Source organism: Cibotium barometz, chromosome 1, assembly GCF_041138505.1.
Source record: "Cibotium barometz isolate CiBa-2024 chromosome 1, ASM4113850v1, whole genome shotgun sequence".
NCBI lineage: Eukaryota > Viridiplantae > Streptophyta > Polypodiopsida > Cyatheales > Cibotiaceae > Cibotium > Cibotium barometz.
In genome coordinates, this window is record NC_141046.1 from 81,349,958 (window position 1) to 81,363,654 (window position 13,697).

Sequence of the window (13,697 nt, forward strand, 5' to 3'; positions counted from 1 at the left end):
ACTTGAGATGCATGATATATGATTATGTGGCACACCATGGTACACCACAACAGTGTGATCATTAGTCAAGATTTCTATGAGATGGGAGGATTCGGTGTGCTATGACCATTGATGATGGAGTTCGTCATACCGAGGTGGTGTTGGGTTTGTATTCTGGATTGTTGGATATATTGTTATGCCTTACTTTTGATCCAGGAGGTCACACAATTGTTTCATGGTGGTTGGACGGTCTACATTGTGGTTATCCATTCGACCCAAGAGGATTGGCTAGTCGTGTCACCGACGGGCTTTCTATATTCTCTATTCGATCCAGGCAGTTTGATAATGGTGACTATGATGGTAATTTATGATATGTAGATGCTTTGGCATAATGCACATGTCATTTGGGGCTCATTTTGAAGTGTTTTCTTGAGAGATTTGCAAGTAGTTTTGGCATCGACATGGTCTACCATAGAAGTCCACTATGCTTCAACACTTGTTTCATGATTTACTCCAACAAGCTTTCAATGCTCATCACAATGGAAGAATATGATGCGAGACATGTATGGCTAATGTGTATGCATCATTTGAAGCCTTTTTCATGGAGATTTCATGAAGAATTTTTCAAAGGATTTCATCTACAACAAGGGCTACCACAACAACAATGATGAACTGCGATACTGGCTAAGCACAAGAGTAGCAACAGTAATGTGATCTCGAGAGCAAGGGTGTGATATTAGCTAAGCAGACGCGAGAAGGGTCAGGCAAACGGGAAGGCTTTGAGTATAGGCGTAGGGGAGAGGCCCGAACAAACCAAAAAAAAAGAAAAGGGCAAGGATGGCGAGTGAAACCCAAAAAAAAAAAACGTGAAATTGGGAGGCAAAAATTAAGGGTTGGCTTGCGACGGCCAGGTTCGCCCAAGAAGCTCCACCAGGTGCTGGTGTTGGTGACGCTTGGCTCAGCCCCACTAGCACCCTATCATGGGCTCCACTAGGCTGGCAGTGGAGCTAGCGCCGGTAGCGTAAAGGTGGGAAAACCGCTGAACCCCACCGAGATGGCAGTGTGCAGGTAGATCATTGGTGGGCGGATGGTGTACATTTAGCAAAAACTAATGCAAGAGAGAATCCTGCCTAAGCATGCATCCATCTAGCAATGCAAAGGTCCAAGAGAATTCATGCAATAGAGTAGGGAGAAGAGGGAACAGAGCTCACGAGGGAGAAGAGGGAAGAGAGCTCGCATGAATTCTATTGCAATAGAGTAGGGAGTAGAGGAAATAAAGCATTGCTTAGTGCCCAAAAAATAAAAAAAATTCTTATATACAAGTACCTAAGCATGCATCCATCAAGCAATGCAAAGGTCGGAGAGAATTTATGCAATAAAGTAGGGAGAAAAGGGAAGATAAATCACATGAATTCAATTAAGGGAGAAGAGGGAAGAGAGCATTGCGTAATGCCAAAAATGTCTTATATACAAGTGGCTAGTGTTCACACTTGGTTGGCAATAATAGTATATGTCTCTCAATTACTAGCCTAAGCAAGTATATACATGAAGTACGAGACTTTCTCATTTGGCATTATGCACAGAGTAAGGTCGCTTTATGTCTTACAAAAGATACATTTCCGTTGTAGAAAGGTAAGATGACGAAGCGCCTCACAAAAGTAGGGGGAGTGAGACCATGTTAACCGGTGTGGTTTAATAATAAATTTTTATGGCACCCCTTGGGTAAGGCTATGGAAGTGAAGGTTGATGCAAATATAGCAGGGAAATGCATGGAGAAACACATGGATGCCAAGATATTAAGGTCGTGGGTTTCAAGAGCCTTTGAAAATAGTAATGCCATAGATAGCTTGGCTATGGAAGTGAAGGTTGATGCAAATATAGCAGGGAAATGCATGGAGAAACACATGGATGCCAAGATATTAAGGTCGTGGGTTTCAAGAGCCTTTGAAAATAGTAATGCCATAGATAGCTTTGTGGTGATGGGGAAGGGGTCCTTCTTTGTAATGTGTGCTTCCAAGAAGGTTATTTATAAGCTGATATGTCATGGAGGGGGGTGCTGCTCAGGTAACACGTTTTTTGCCTATGGTATGCCACCTCACTTTCATCTCGAGGCTTAACTCATAATTTTTATCTCTCCATTAGATGCTTGAAGGGATTAATCATTGCATATGTGGTATGTTGTTTTAAAATATGACTTTAAAAGACTCACCATCGTCGTCATTTCTCTTTGTTGAGAAATATGGTGTCATGGAGCACAAGGAAGGTAGGGAGTGAGTCATGGAGCAAGAGAAGAAGTATGCACATTAGAAAAAGGAGTAGACTAAGGGTCTAATGTCAAAGGGTGATTTGTATGGTCATTTATAAAAGTTGAAGCCAAAGGTCAAAAAGGTAGAACATGGAAAGCACAAGGGGCACATAACATGTGAGCATTTATGGACACATGGATGGCATAAGGATGCACACATCTTGTGAGTTGGGAGCTCCACGAGGGCTATATAATGATGTATTTGCATTAACTCTATGGAATGCCATTGTGTGGTTTTCTTATGAGCATTGCCATTGTGTTGCTAACATTATAATTATCTTCTTAATCATCTTATTAGTCCTTAAACACGAGTTTAATCACTTGCTATGAGCCACCCTAGATCTATGCTTTTTAACACTCTCCCCCTATGTGTGTGTGGTATGAGAGAGAGAGAGAGAGAGAGAGAGAGAGAGAGAGAGATTGTCTAAATACAATGTGATAATAAAAATATCACAACAGCCTACTTTGCAAAAGTATTTTTATTGATGTTTTTGATATTGGCTAGTTTAAAAAAATATATATATTACTAGGTTCTGCATTCAAACCGACTTTCAAAGCTATTTTTTAAAAGCATAACAAGCACTTTGATGAAACGGCCCTTATAGCCTTGTTAGGTTATAAAATCGAGATAAAAGGAGATTATTGCTAATTTCTATTTTATATTTGCTATGCCTTTCATTCTTTATGCCTTCCGTTATGTTTTTTTTTTTGTGTTATTCTCTAACTATGTTTTCAAGCGGATGGAATGGAGCGCTATAACAAGAAGAAAAAGTTAATAGACGAGGGTCTTTGCAGCCCTCATGACTAAGTGACACATCAGCCTTAGATCCCTCCTGATTCATGATGTGTCATTTAGTCTCGTGGGTCTTTCAGCCCCCACCCCTTGAGCCTCTAGCGTTGGAGCTCCACAATATTGGAGCGCTACGTAGGTCACACTAGTGAAGATACACATGGAAAAACAAGATTTGTAAATGAATTGAGGCGAGTTCGAATTCAGAAAAACGGAGGTTTTTGCGCCCTCCACACAAGTGTTATTCTTGGTGTGGAAGTCCTCGTTGAGGTCCCACGCATGCATTGTTGGAGGCACACAATTGCTGGCGGTGGAAATGGCTGGTCTAACACGAAAGACAAATGACGTCTACTATCACAAAAACCTCCCCTCACCTTGCTTATGGGTGCGAAATGCTTCACACCTTCTGGAAATGCACGTCAACGTGTGACCGCAACAGGAGCGCCGCCAGCACAGTCGGTGTGAACATGCTCCAAGCCTGCAGGCCAAAAATGACCATTTGAACTTGTAAGTTGTAAGAGGAAGTCGATTTTCGTCGTCAAACGTTCATCATGCGCATTTGCATGTGCAGACAGGCAACACAATTTCTCTAAAGACACGCTTGTTTGTGAATTGTCGCTCGCGCGCCCACACGCGCACACACACAATCCCTCCTCCCTACCCTCTCTCTCTCTCTCTCTCTCACTCTCACACACACACACTCAATCCCTAGAGAGATTAACTTTTGCCGGCCTCTGGGTTATTGTGCCAAGACTGCAGAGGAATTAGGGTCTGATCAAGCTGGCTCTGCAGTACTGGCTAGCTGCCTTGTGCTCACTACTATGCGGAAACCTCACGAAGGAGAAACTCCCACCAGAAGAAGAAGAGCAGCAGCAGGAGCACAGAGAAGCAAATGATGAAGAGGAGGAAAAAGGAGAAGAAGAAGATGAAGGGGATGAAGTGATCAGACGGGGAGTCCCCACTCACCGCGGGAAATTTGTTGTGTACAATGTGTACGGCAACCCCTTCGAGGTCACTGCCAAATACAAGCCTCCCATTGTACCCCTCGGTCGCGGCGCTTATGGCATTGTCTGGTACAATCTGCTCTCTTCTTTGTTCTCAATGCTGCAAAGGTTTTTCTCAGGAAGTTTTCTTTGACTCGTTAAATATCTGAATTAGTCTTAAATCGCGTTAGTTCAACCCTAGAAAGATATAGATTGGTAAATTTGCTCAACTCTAGATTGTTGTTTTTTTTGGCTATGGAACCCCTCCATGGCCGCCAATCTAGGAGGGAGGCGCTATGGGGGGAGGTGACCCATCTGCACCTCTAGATAGAAAAGGTCCAAGGCTTTATCCTCTGGTCGTGTATCGCCCTGGAGACACTCTGGAGCTTTTGTCCAAATACCCCAAATAATAAGCTAGTAAAGCAAAGCCTTGCTCGAAATCTTTGACCCTCCCTGTTGTTTAGGTAGGATGATGGTGTCTTGGGAGACATGGGGGTCACGGGTGCTGTCTTATCCAGATTAACCTCAAATTTGGCCAGTGTGCAAGGGTCTATTCAGATGCAGGCAGTTGGATGGCTACCTCCAGGGCCTGCCTAGGTAGCCATGAAAATGGTGGAGGATGTATTTTCCAGATGGGTCCACTATCTTGGTTTCACAAGGGGAGCCCTTCATGCTGTTGTGGGTCCCAAACAACAATCCATCAGCATTTCAGTGTAGCTTTTTGTCAAAGGCTGCAACACTTATTATTGGCTGCAAGAGGGCATTGAGGAGTGAGTCCGGGCTTGACATGCTAGATGAGAAATGGGTGAAATTGTGTACAATGCTGTCCGAGAATCACAAAATAATGAACAATACAGTAGGAGTACCCAAGTTGATGGAGAATGCTGATTGCCCTTACTCGCTGGCAATCTTCTACAGATTCCTGCTTTTGGATGTGCATGTGGGCTTCTTCCAGGCTGCTCCAATGCTGCTGAAGACTGAATATCTGACAATGACTGAGTGGGGAGGGACGTGCTCTACTTAATAGGTCCAGTTTGGGTCCTTTATATTGGTCGGCCTGTTTGTCCAGCCCACGACTGTTCCCATGACCTCCTCTGCTGCCCGACCAGCAGATGACCTCTCCTTAATGCCCGAGCAGTCCACACATGGCTGGCTAGTTTTTCTCAGTTTTTTTAGTGCCCGGGGTAGCCTGTCCCTGACAGGGGCTGCCCAGCCAGGGTTATGCGAGCCTGCAGGTTCATCACATGCTCCCCTCACTAAAATTGCAGCTGTCCTGAGCTGTATGGTATTCATATGGGTGCAACGCACAAACAGCGAAAAGTGCAACACCTCTGGATGAAGTATTGGCCATGGATGGGGATCCTTCATGAAACACCTCTTGTTGAGAACTCTCCTCCTAGAAGTCACTGAAGCATTTCAATTTACTCTTGTACTTGCTTCTTGGGATCGCCAAAGCTCTCCTTGCACAATCCAAAGCACCATCGGCTTTGCATGGCCCATGGTGAGGATGGAGGCTGATTGTTCCACCTATAGAGAGCAGGATGGCTCTTTCTTAGAGGGGGCGAGAGGTGCCCTTGCTGCAGCATTTGTCTGCCCAAAGATTGCCTTGAGCCTAGTCAATGCTTTATTTGAGCTTTTTGAAGAGCACACTTGTGGAATTTGAGTATCATTTAACCACTGATGATGAAAGAGAGTGCCTTCCTATCAAGGCAGGTCCATTTTGCTACTATCTCAGGATCCCTTGCAGTTGGTGCCTCTCCGATCCATTGACAATTTCCGACATATCCGTATCAATTAAGGCCATCTCCATTTTAATGCTCCAAGTATGAAACATGGATCCATTAAAATTTTCAGACTTATCAAAGTACCCTCCCATACTGGTAAATGGTGCACACACAGTACAAAAAAACCCTTTATAGTTGGAGGGTTGTCTAATGAGATATGAAACAGTGATCTTCACCGTATAGATGAAGATGGTTGCTTAATAATGAGAAAATTAAAGTGCTGTAGATTAATGCCTTTTCTTTTTGTGATTTTCTAGATTTAATTTTTTTATAATTTTGATTGGATGACTCTGCTGAGTCTACTGAGCTTGGCATTACACAAATGCCTTGTCACCACATAGGGTTGCCCTTTATAATTTCAGGACATACGATGGAGCTTTTGATTCTACAAAGGGTAGCTAGAGGTTGCCACTCAAAAGGTTATTTTTCCAAACTCACACAGAGGTTAGGAAATATGCATCCAAAGTGCATCCCAAAAATAGAAAATGAATTTAAATGCTCCAAGTAAATTTTGCCAGCCCATGGGTGTGCAGTGTAGTGAGCCTGGCTACCTTCTAGATTTGATCTGCCAGCGCATGCTCCAGACGGGTACCGCGGAAGCAACCGACCCTGACAGGTGCTTTGAGTACCACGTGAGTTTCTAGTGGTTGCAGAACAGCCACTTGCTCACAATATGCTTGGCGACTACAGGGTCCTATTGCTTGTGTTGCTAGCTGACTGGTCTTCACGCTGTTGCTCCTTCACACAGCTGACTGCTCTTCACACAGAGCCGATGGTTGTTTGCACCTTCACAGAGCTGACCGGTCTTCACACAGAGCTGACCGGTCTTCACACAGAGCTGACGGTTGTTTGCACCCTTGAACCTTTGTAGATCACACTGTGATGATGACCACTACGGCTTGTAGAACACTACCATAATGTGCCCAGACTGGCCACTGTTGAGCAATCACACAGCTGCCTGTTGTTGGAGCCTGACCAATCACAGTATCTGCAGAACAAGCCGCCAAGCACGACTATCTAGATCTTTTTGTTGCTCCCTCAACCACTCAACAAAACAGTCCACAAAGGTGCTTACTTAACAATGCCATGTTGGTGAATGAACAAGGAGGAAAACAATCATCAAACTCACAAAGAAATCCACTAAGAAAAAAAAAGGTTACCTGCCCACAAAACTACTCCTAGGATGTAACTCCCCTGGAAAGTTTCTTTGATATCATATTGGGTTTGGTAGCTTAGCACTAAGCATAAAGCAACCCAAACTTAATCAACTAAGAAAGAACAAAGCTCAAATGTAATAGAACCAATATTATTAACAAGTACTAAACTTGATTAGTGTAGTATGCAAGAGGTTGATCATTGTAACGTGTAACAAAGCCTTCTTTATACCCATGAGTCTGAGCAATTCCACTTAGAGAGAGAAAGCAATTAATAGTCGACATAGTATTGGGTCCCAATTTGCCCACTGAAGGGCCCCCTCCTGCAAGTAGGAGTATTTGCTTATATTTCTTTGGAGAACTTACAATGAGTATGAATGATGATTGAAGATTGCCAGACGCAAGGACGATGTAGACCAAACACAGGTTGATCCAAATGCTGTCCAAGCTCCATTGAATTGCTCTTCAATGACCACTATGCAATCCCAAAACTGAAGGATGCACATATGCTGGCTGAATGCTGAAGATGCTCTATGTGGAGGACTTGGGAATGATGCTGGAATTGCTTGGGACTGCTGTGAACTTTGCTGATGATGATCTGAATGAATGGGGAATGAAGCACTTCTTTTATATGCTCCTAGGCTGCTGGTTGGCCAGTAGCATTTGGACAAATATTAGCATTAAATGCTAATAAAAATGCTACACAAGGAGAAAATACCTTATTTAATGCTGCTCGACTGGATATGTCACCCGATTGCATGCTGAGCAACTTTCTATGCTGGCCGATTTGAGTACCCATGCTGGCCGACTGTTGCTCTGAAGCATTTGATGCTGTTGGCTAAGACCAGTGCTGGCCAACAGTTGTTGGGAAGCTTTTACTACTGTCGGCTGATGCTTGTGGCCATGGGCTGGCCCATAGGTCTGTCTACTATGCAACTACATGCATTAATGCAACTCTATTGTTATGGCTTGACTCCTACATGCATGAACTGACGAATTCTCCAAGTGGGTAAGAGGACTGACACATGCAGACTCTCTATGGCTGTGGAGACTGACCTATGTAGCTCGTGCTTGACATGTCCCAGACTGGGGCTCACAATGGGGCCATGGCATAAAATATTCCTAAAAAGTTAAATCCTACCGATGATGCACTGATGTAGAGTCAGTGTGTCACATAGCACTCCAATGCAAGGTGCATGTGACATTTCCTCCTGCCTAGCTTGGCAATAGGTTCATCGCTTCCAAATAGTCCGCCAAGAGTTGGGGGGTACTTAGGGAAGAACTCTTCGTTGAGCCATACTCATGGGTACCTTGATCTCGAAACTTTGTGTAGAATTGTCTTTGTCTTCGACCGGATCCATGCTTCCACCTGTGGATGAGAATTTGTTGAGCCTCAATTACTTTGGCTTTGTCTAAGACGTCCGGTTGTTGCATATTTGTAATATCCTGCAAAGCTGGACCAATGTAGGGCTTCAATCTAGAAACATGGAAAACATTATGCATAGTCCAACTATCTGGAAGCTTAAGCTTCATAGCGACATTGTTTATCTTTTTAATGATAGGAAAGTGTCCGAAGCTGCGAAAGGATAGTTTTGGACAATGTTTGCTAACTTGCTTCAGTCTTTGCTTCATAATCCGGAGATATACATAGTCCCCTTCTTTAAAGTTGACATATCATCTTGATTTGTTGGCTTGCTTGGCGTATGCTTCCTGTGCTTTAGCAAGGCGCTCTTTGATAGAGTCAATGATCTCTGAAAATGTTTCTGTGGTCTTGTTGGCCTCGAAGGAAGGTGATACCATTCTTGTCAGAAGTGACAAGAAACGGCAACCAAACGTTGCCTCGTACGGAGTTCGACCAATGCTAGATGAACGAGTGTCGTTGAGGATGGCCTGAACCAAAGGAAGATAATGCTCCCACTTTGGCTGCCTGTCATGGCAATATGATTTGAGAACATCAAAAGCCAGCTGATTGTATATTTCTATCTAGCTGTCTGTCTGCGGATGGAATGAACTGGACAGATGCAACTTGGTCCCAAAGTTATTGAACAATGCTCTCCAAAAATTTGAAGTAAACTTGGGATCCTTGTCCGATGTGATTTTGTCTGATGTGATTGTCCTAACCTTTGATGGGGTACCAATGTCAGATGAACAAGCGAGCAATGTCTTCAGCTATGGCTGTTTGTTTGCATGGGATCAACATGCAAAATTTACTGAATCGGTTCACAATGGCCATGCACTGTGTGTTCGGAGATCCAAATGCAGCAGGAAGAGATCCAACAAAGTCCATACTGATATCCTCTAAAGGACCCTGTGGAACTGGCAAGGTTTGAAGTAACCCTACTTAAAATGATCGCTCAAGTTTCTCCAGTGTACTGTTGATACCACGATGCCTTCCAACGAGAGAATCATGAGATCATGGAGAAGTGCCTGTTGCTTTTCCCTTAGAATGCACAGTCGGTTCTTGTAAAATAACCAGCCATCATGAATGGTGTAGTGATCCGGTTCTGACTGCATGGCCAATCTAAATTGAGTCCCGAATTCCAAAGAATCCTCGTATTGTGCCTTCATGCTATCGAGATCTTTTCCCTATATTTCAGGCACAGTGGACTCCTGCGAATTTTGAATTGTGCCTTTTCGACTGGGAGCATCGACAATGGGGTTATTTGAGCCAGGAATGTATTCAATCATACCTCCAAACTGTTGGAAGATCTGACTCCATCTGGCTTGTTTGTCACTCCATTGAGCACTAGGCATGGTCTGTAACCATTTCGGTGCCTGGTAATTTGTCTAAACAGTAAACTCTCTCCCATAAAGGAAGTGTTTCCAATGTTTAAGTGTTGTCATCACCCCCTATAACTCTTTGTCACACAGAGAATAGTTCTTTTCCGCATCTTTTAATTTCTGGCTATAATAAGCCATTGGGCGTCCTTCCTCTTGGAGGACAGCTCCTATGGCTAGATTGTTGGCATCGGTGATTACCTCGAAAGGATCATCCCATGAAGCCAATTTGAGAATCGGTGACTAAGAGGCCACTTTTTTCATTGCATGAAATGTCTCGAGTGCTTTGTCCGTGATGACGGGTACTTTTTTGACGATGCGTCCTCATGCCCTTGAGCAGATTGGTGAGAGGTGCTACAAGGTCGGAAAATTTGTCCATATGGATACTGTATGCTTGGCAGAGAAATGTCTCGAGTGCTTTGTCCGTGATGACGGACACTTTTTGACGATGCGTCCTCACACCCTTGAGCAGATCGGTGAGAGGTGCTACAAGGTCGGAAAATTTGTCCATATGGATACTGTATGCTTGGCAGAGACCCACAAAAGAGCAGATCTCTTGCACATTCTTGGGAACATCCCATTCGAGAATTGCCCTTACCTTTTGAGGGTCGAGGCTAATCTTGTCTGAACCGATAACAAATCCCAGATAATGGATTTCTTCTACTCCAAATTCGCTTTTCTTTGCATTGATGTAGATCGCATTGTCTCGCAAAAGTTGCAAGACCTTTTCGACATCCTGCACATGGTGTCACCATTTGGCCACCCAATTGGTCCACCCGTGCTTTCTTATCATGTATGTACATTGGACTGGTGTCCATGGCAGTTGTTTATGCCGGGGATTGATGCCACTCAAGTGATACTGTAGACTTGGCTTTCCGTTGGGACTTGTGTATGTGTGTACATGCCCGGAAATGCTTGGTGGATTGGTGTTCCATTGGGTCTGGTACCTCGTGTACTTGCCTGGAGCACGTCTATTTTGGTAGTCTCATGAACGGGGATTGTCCATACCAATGTTGCATTGCATAGCATCTTTATGTGCTTGCTTGCAAATGAAATTGCATGCTGTTTTCATGCCTATGTGTAGTTCCGGGCTAGAGGACGCCTGCCTGTGAACCGTGCGTGTGAAACTGTCTGCTGACATGGTTGTGTGGCATGTGAACAGGTGGTAAGTATTACCCAATCTAGGCTCAAATAGCCCTTAGGACTTAACTGTCTACTGACATGGTTGTGTGGCATGTGAACAGGTGGTAAGTATTACCCAATCTAGGCTCAAATAGCCCTTAGGACTTAGCCAATATTTATAAGTGAGTGCGTTCCCACTTCGTTAAAGTTCGGCCGTCCAAAAGTCACTTATAAATTATGACCGCTTCCAAGTTCACACTCACTGAAGTCCCGAGGCGGACAAGACTCAATGTCTAGGACCTGATCCTCCCCTTTTACTCATAAATGGGCATCTCCCCATGTCCCTTCACCTGATTGGACCCCAATTCACTTACTTATTAAGAGAAAATTCGTGTTTTCTCTTCATGAAGATTTTTGGAGACTGAAAACTCTGTTTTTCCACCATTTCTCTCCATTTCCAAGCTCTCCATAGCCATACCCAACTTGCTAGGGTGTTTTCCAAGCTTCCAAGAGTGTTTCCAAATGCTAATCACTCTCCTACACACTCCCAATGAATGAAATTCAGCAAAACAGCTCTCTTTATTGCTGTAATTTTTGGTCTTTTTGCTGAAAACCCTAATTTCAGCTCTCCTTTCTTAAGTTGAACCATGGGGAAAGCTTTCCCAAGGTTCCCTTCATCCTCTTGAAGACTTTTGTCGCGAAGAAAGGCGACAAATCGAAGATCTCAACACTCCAAGGATTTCCATCGCGAAGCCTTCCGCTGTCATCGACTCTACTTGCTATTGGTAAGCTTTTATGCTTAAATATGGGAGCAAGTAGTAGGAGGGAGGAATCGGATTACAAGATCACATATCCTGTGTAGTGTTCTCTTGTCCTACGTGCTCTCTTGCAGATTGTTGCTACCATGTGTTGGTGGAACAATAGAGAGCAGATGGTAGGGAACATGGGCACTTGAGAGGGTAGTGTGGGTTGCAGGTCTACATCGACAACCACTTGTTTGCAATACTGTATTCATATGCATTGGTATGGAAATCTGGTCAGAAATGCCCATGACACTATGTACTTGATTCTCCCAAGATCAATATACTTTATTTGAGGGAGGGGTCGGCCGTTCCGGCTTATTGTGTGTCTCTTGTCAATTCAGCAATTTACTTCTTGTATTTGAGCAAGTGTCCATCAAATCTTAGTGTATTTAAGTGTATTGATTAGCGTTGTGTTCAACCAAGTTACACATGCTGCTCTGCAGTTGCAAAAAAATGAGTATATCATCTAAAAAGATGAACACGCACTTTCCTATGAGCTCCATAAATACCCGAGACATCATCTTGTTAAACATTGTAGTTGCATTGGCGAGACTGAATGGCATCACCACAAACTTGTAATGGCCATGTTCAGTCCGGAAGGCTGTTTTTGGAATGTCAGCCGTAAAGATCCGAACTTGATAATAGCCACTTTTGAGATCTATCTTTGAAAAGAATTTTGCATTGTTGAGTCGCTCAAGGATATACTCAATCTTGGGCATTGGGAACCTATTCTTCACTGTGAGCTTGTTAAGAGCCCTGTAGTCCACGCATAATCGTGCGGACTTGTCTTTCTTCTGCACAAACAAGATAGAGCAAAGGCTGAGAATGATGGCCGGATAAATCCAGCGCGGAGTAGCTAGGAAAGCTGTTGCTCTAGTTTGCTCTCCAGTGTAGAAAGGCGATAGGGGAGGTTCTGTCCTAGGGACCAACTCAATGCGATGATCCCCAGGACGATTGGGTGGGAGTTGCGTGGAAGATCATGTCTTTCTTCTGCACAAACAAGATAGGTGCAGCAAAGGGTGAGGATGATGGTCGGATAAATCCAACGCGGAGTAGATAGGAAAGCTGTTGCTCTAGTTCGCTCTCCAGTGCCTTAGAAAGGCGATAGGGGAGGTTCTGACATTCTGTCCTAGGGACCAACTCAATGCCATGATCCCCGAGACGACTGGGTGGGAGTTGCGTGGAAGATCATCCTTTAACATTAGCTGGCTACGGACATATATCAATGCACACTCGGCTCCTTTTCTGATAGCTCGTTGGGCTTGGATGTGTGAGGTTAGGAGAATACTTGGAATGCTCCTATCCCCATGAATTAGGATAGGCTTAGGAACAGCATCAACAATCGCAAAAGTGTCTTGCCTCCAATCAGGAATAGGTGCATACTCAACCATGAATGAGAATTGTTGAGCCTTATGAGAGATGTGTGTGAAGACCAGGTGTGAACCCATCTACGTCCAGAGTACAACTCATCTTTTTAGCCAACTTAGGAGAAATGGCATCCTCAGAGCTGCCCATATCAAAGAGAACAATGAACTATTGTCCCTTTGCTCTGCCATAAGCACAAATGAGGGCTTTCTTTTACTCCTCAACCTTGCCCTCCTGCTTATCGTCAAATACCACTGTGGGTATGGTGTTTAAGGTGGGCAAGAGTTGGATTGCATTGGTGGCCGATGTGGGAGGTGTAACTGTAGTTGTTGCGGTGGCTAGTGTGGAGGCAGAGGCTTTGGTGGTGGCTTGCGCAGGCTGCCACCATGCCCCACCGTGTGGCAAAAGAAACATTTGTACTCTCCCTTATACTGCGTTTGCTCTTCTAGTTGGAGATATCTACCAGTGGTGCCTTCTTGGCCTTTTCCTCAGGTGTTTTCTTAGGTGCGAAGGTTTTATTCTTCTTGCCTCCTGAAGTGTTGTGGGATTCTTTCTTATTATCTTTGCTATTCTGAGCCCCCTTCCCCCCCTGAGATGATGACCGTTGGGTTATGGATGATTGTTGTTGGGGTTA

General features: G+C 44.2%; 1 pseudogene across 1 annotated transcript in view; it reads left to right on the forward strand.

The window, feature by feature from the left end:
* Positions 1 to 1,709: 1,709 nt before the first annotated feature.
* LOC147642495 (mitogen-activated protein kinase 4-like) overlaps positions 1,710 to 13,697 on the forward strand; it is a 38,286-nt pseudogene continuing 26,298 nt past the window's right edge. Inside the window, exons 1-2 of the transcript XR_015267711.1 lie at positions 1,710 to 2,000; positions 3,843 to 4,147. The product of XR_015267711.1 is annotated as a mitogen-activated protein kinase 4-like (transcript). The remainder of the gene's footprint in view (positions 2,001 to 3,842; positions 4,148 to 13,697) is intronic.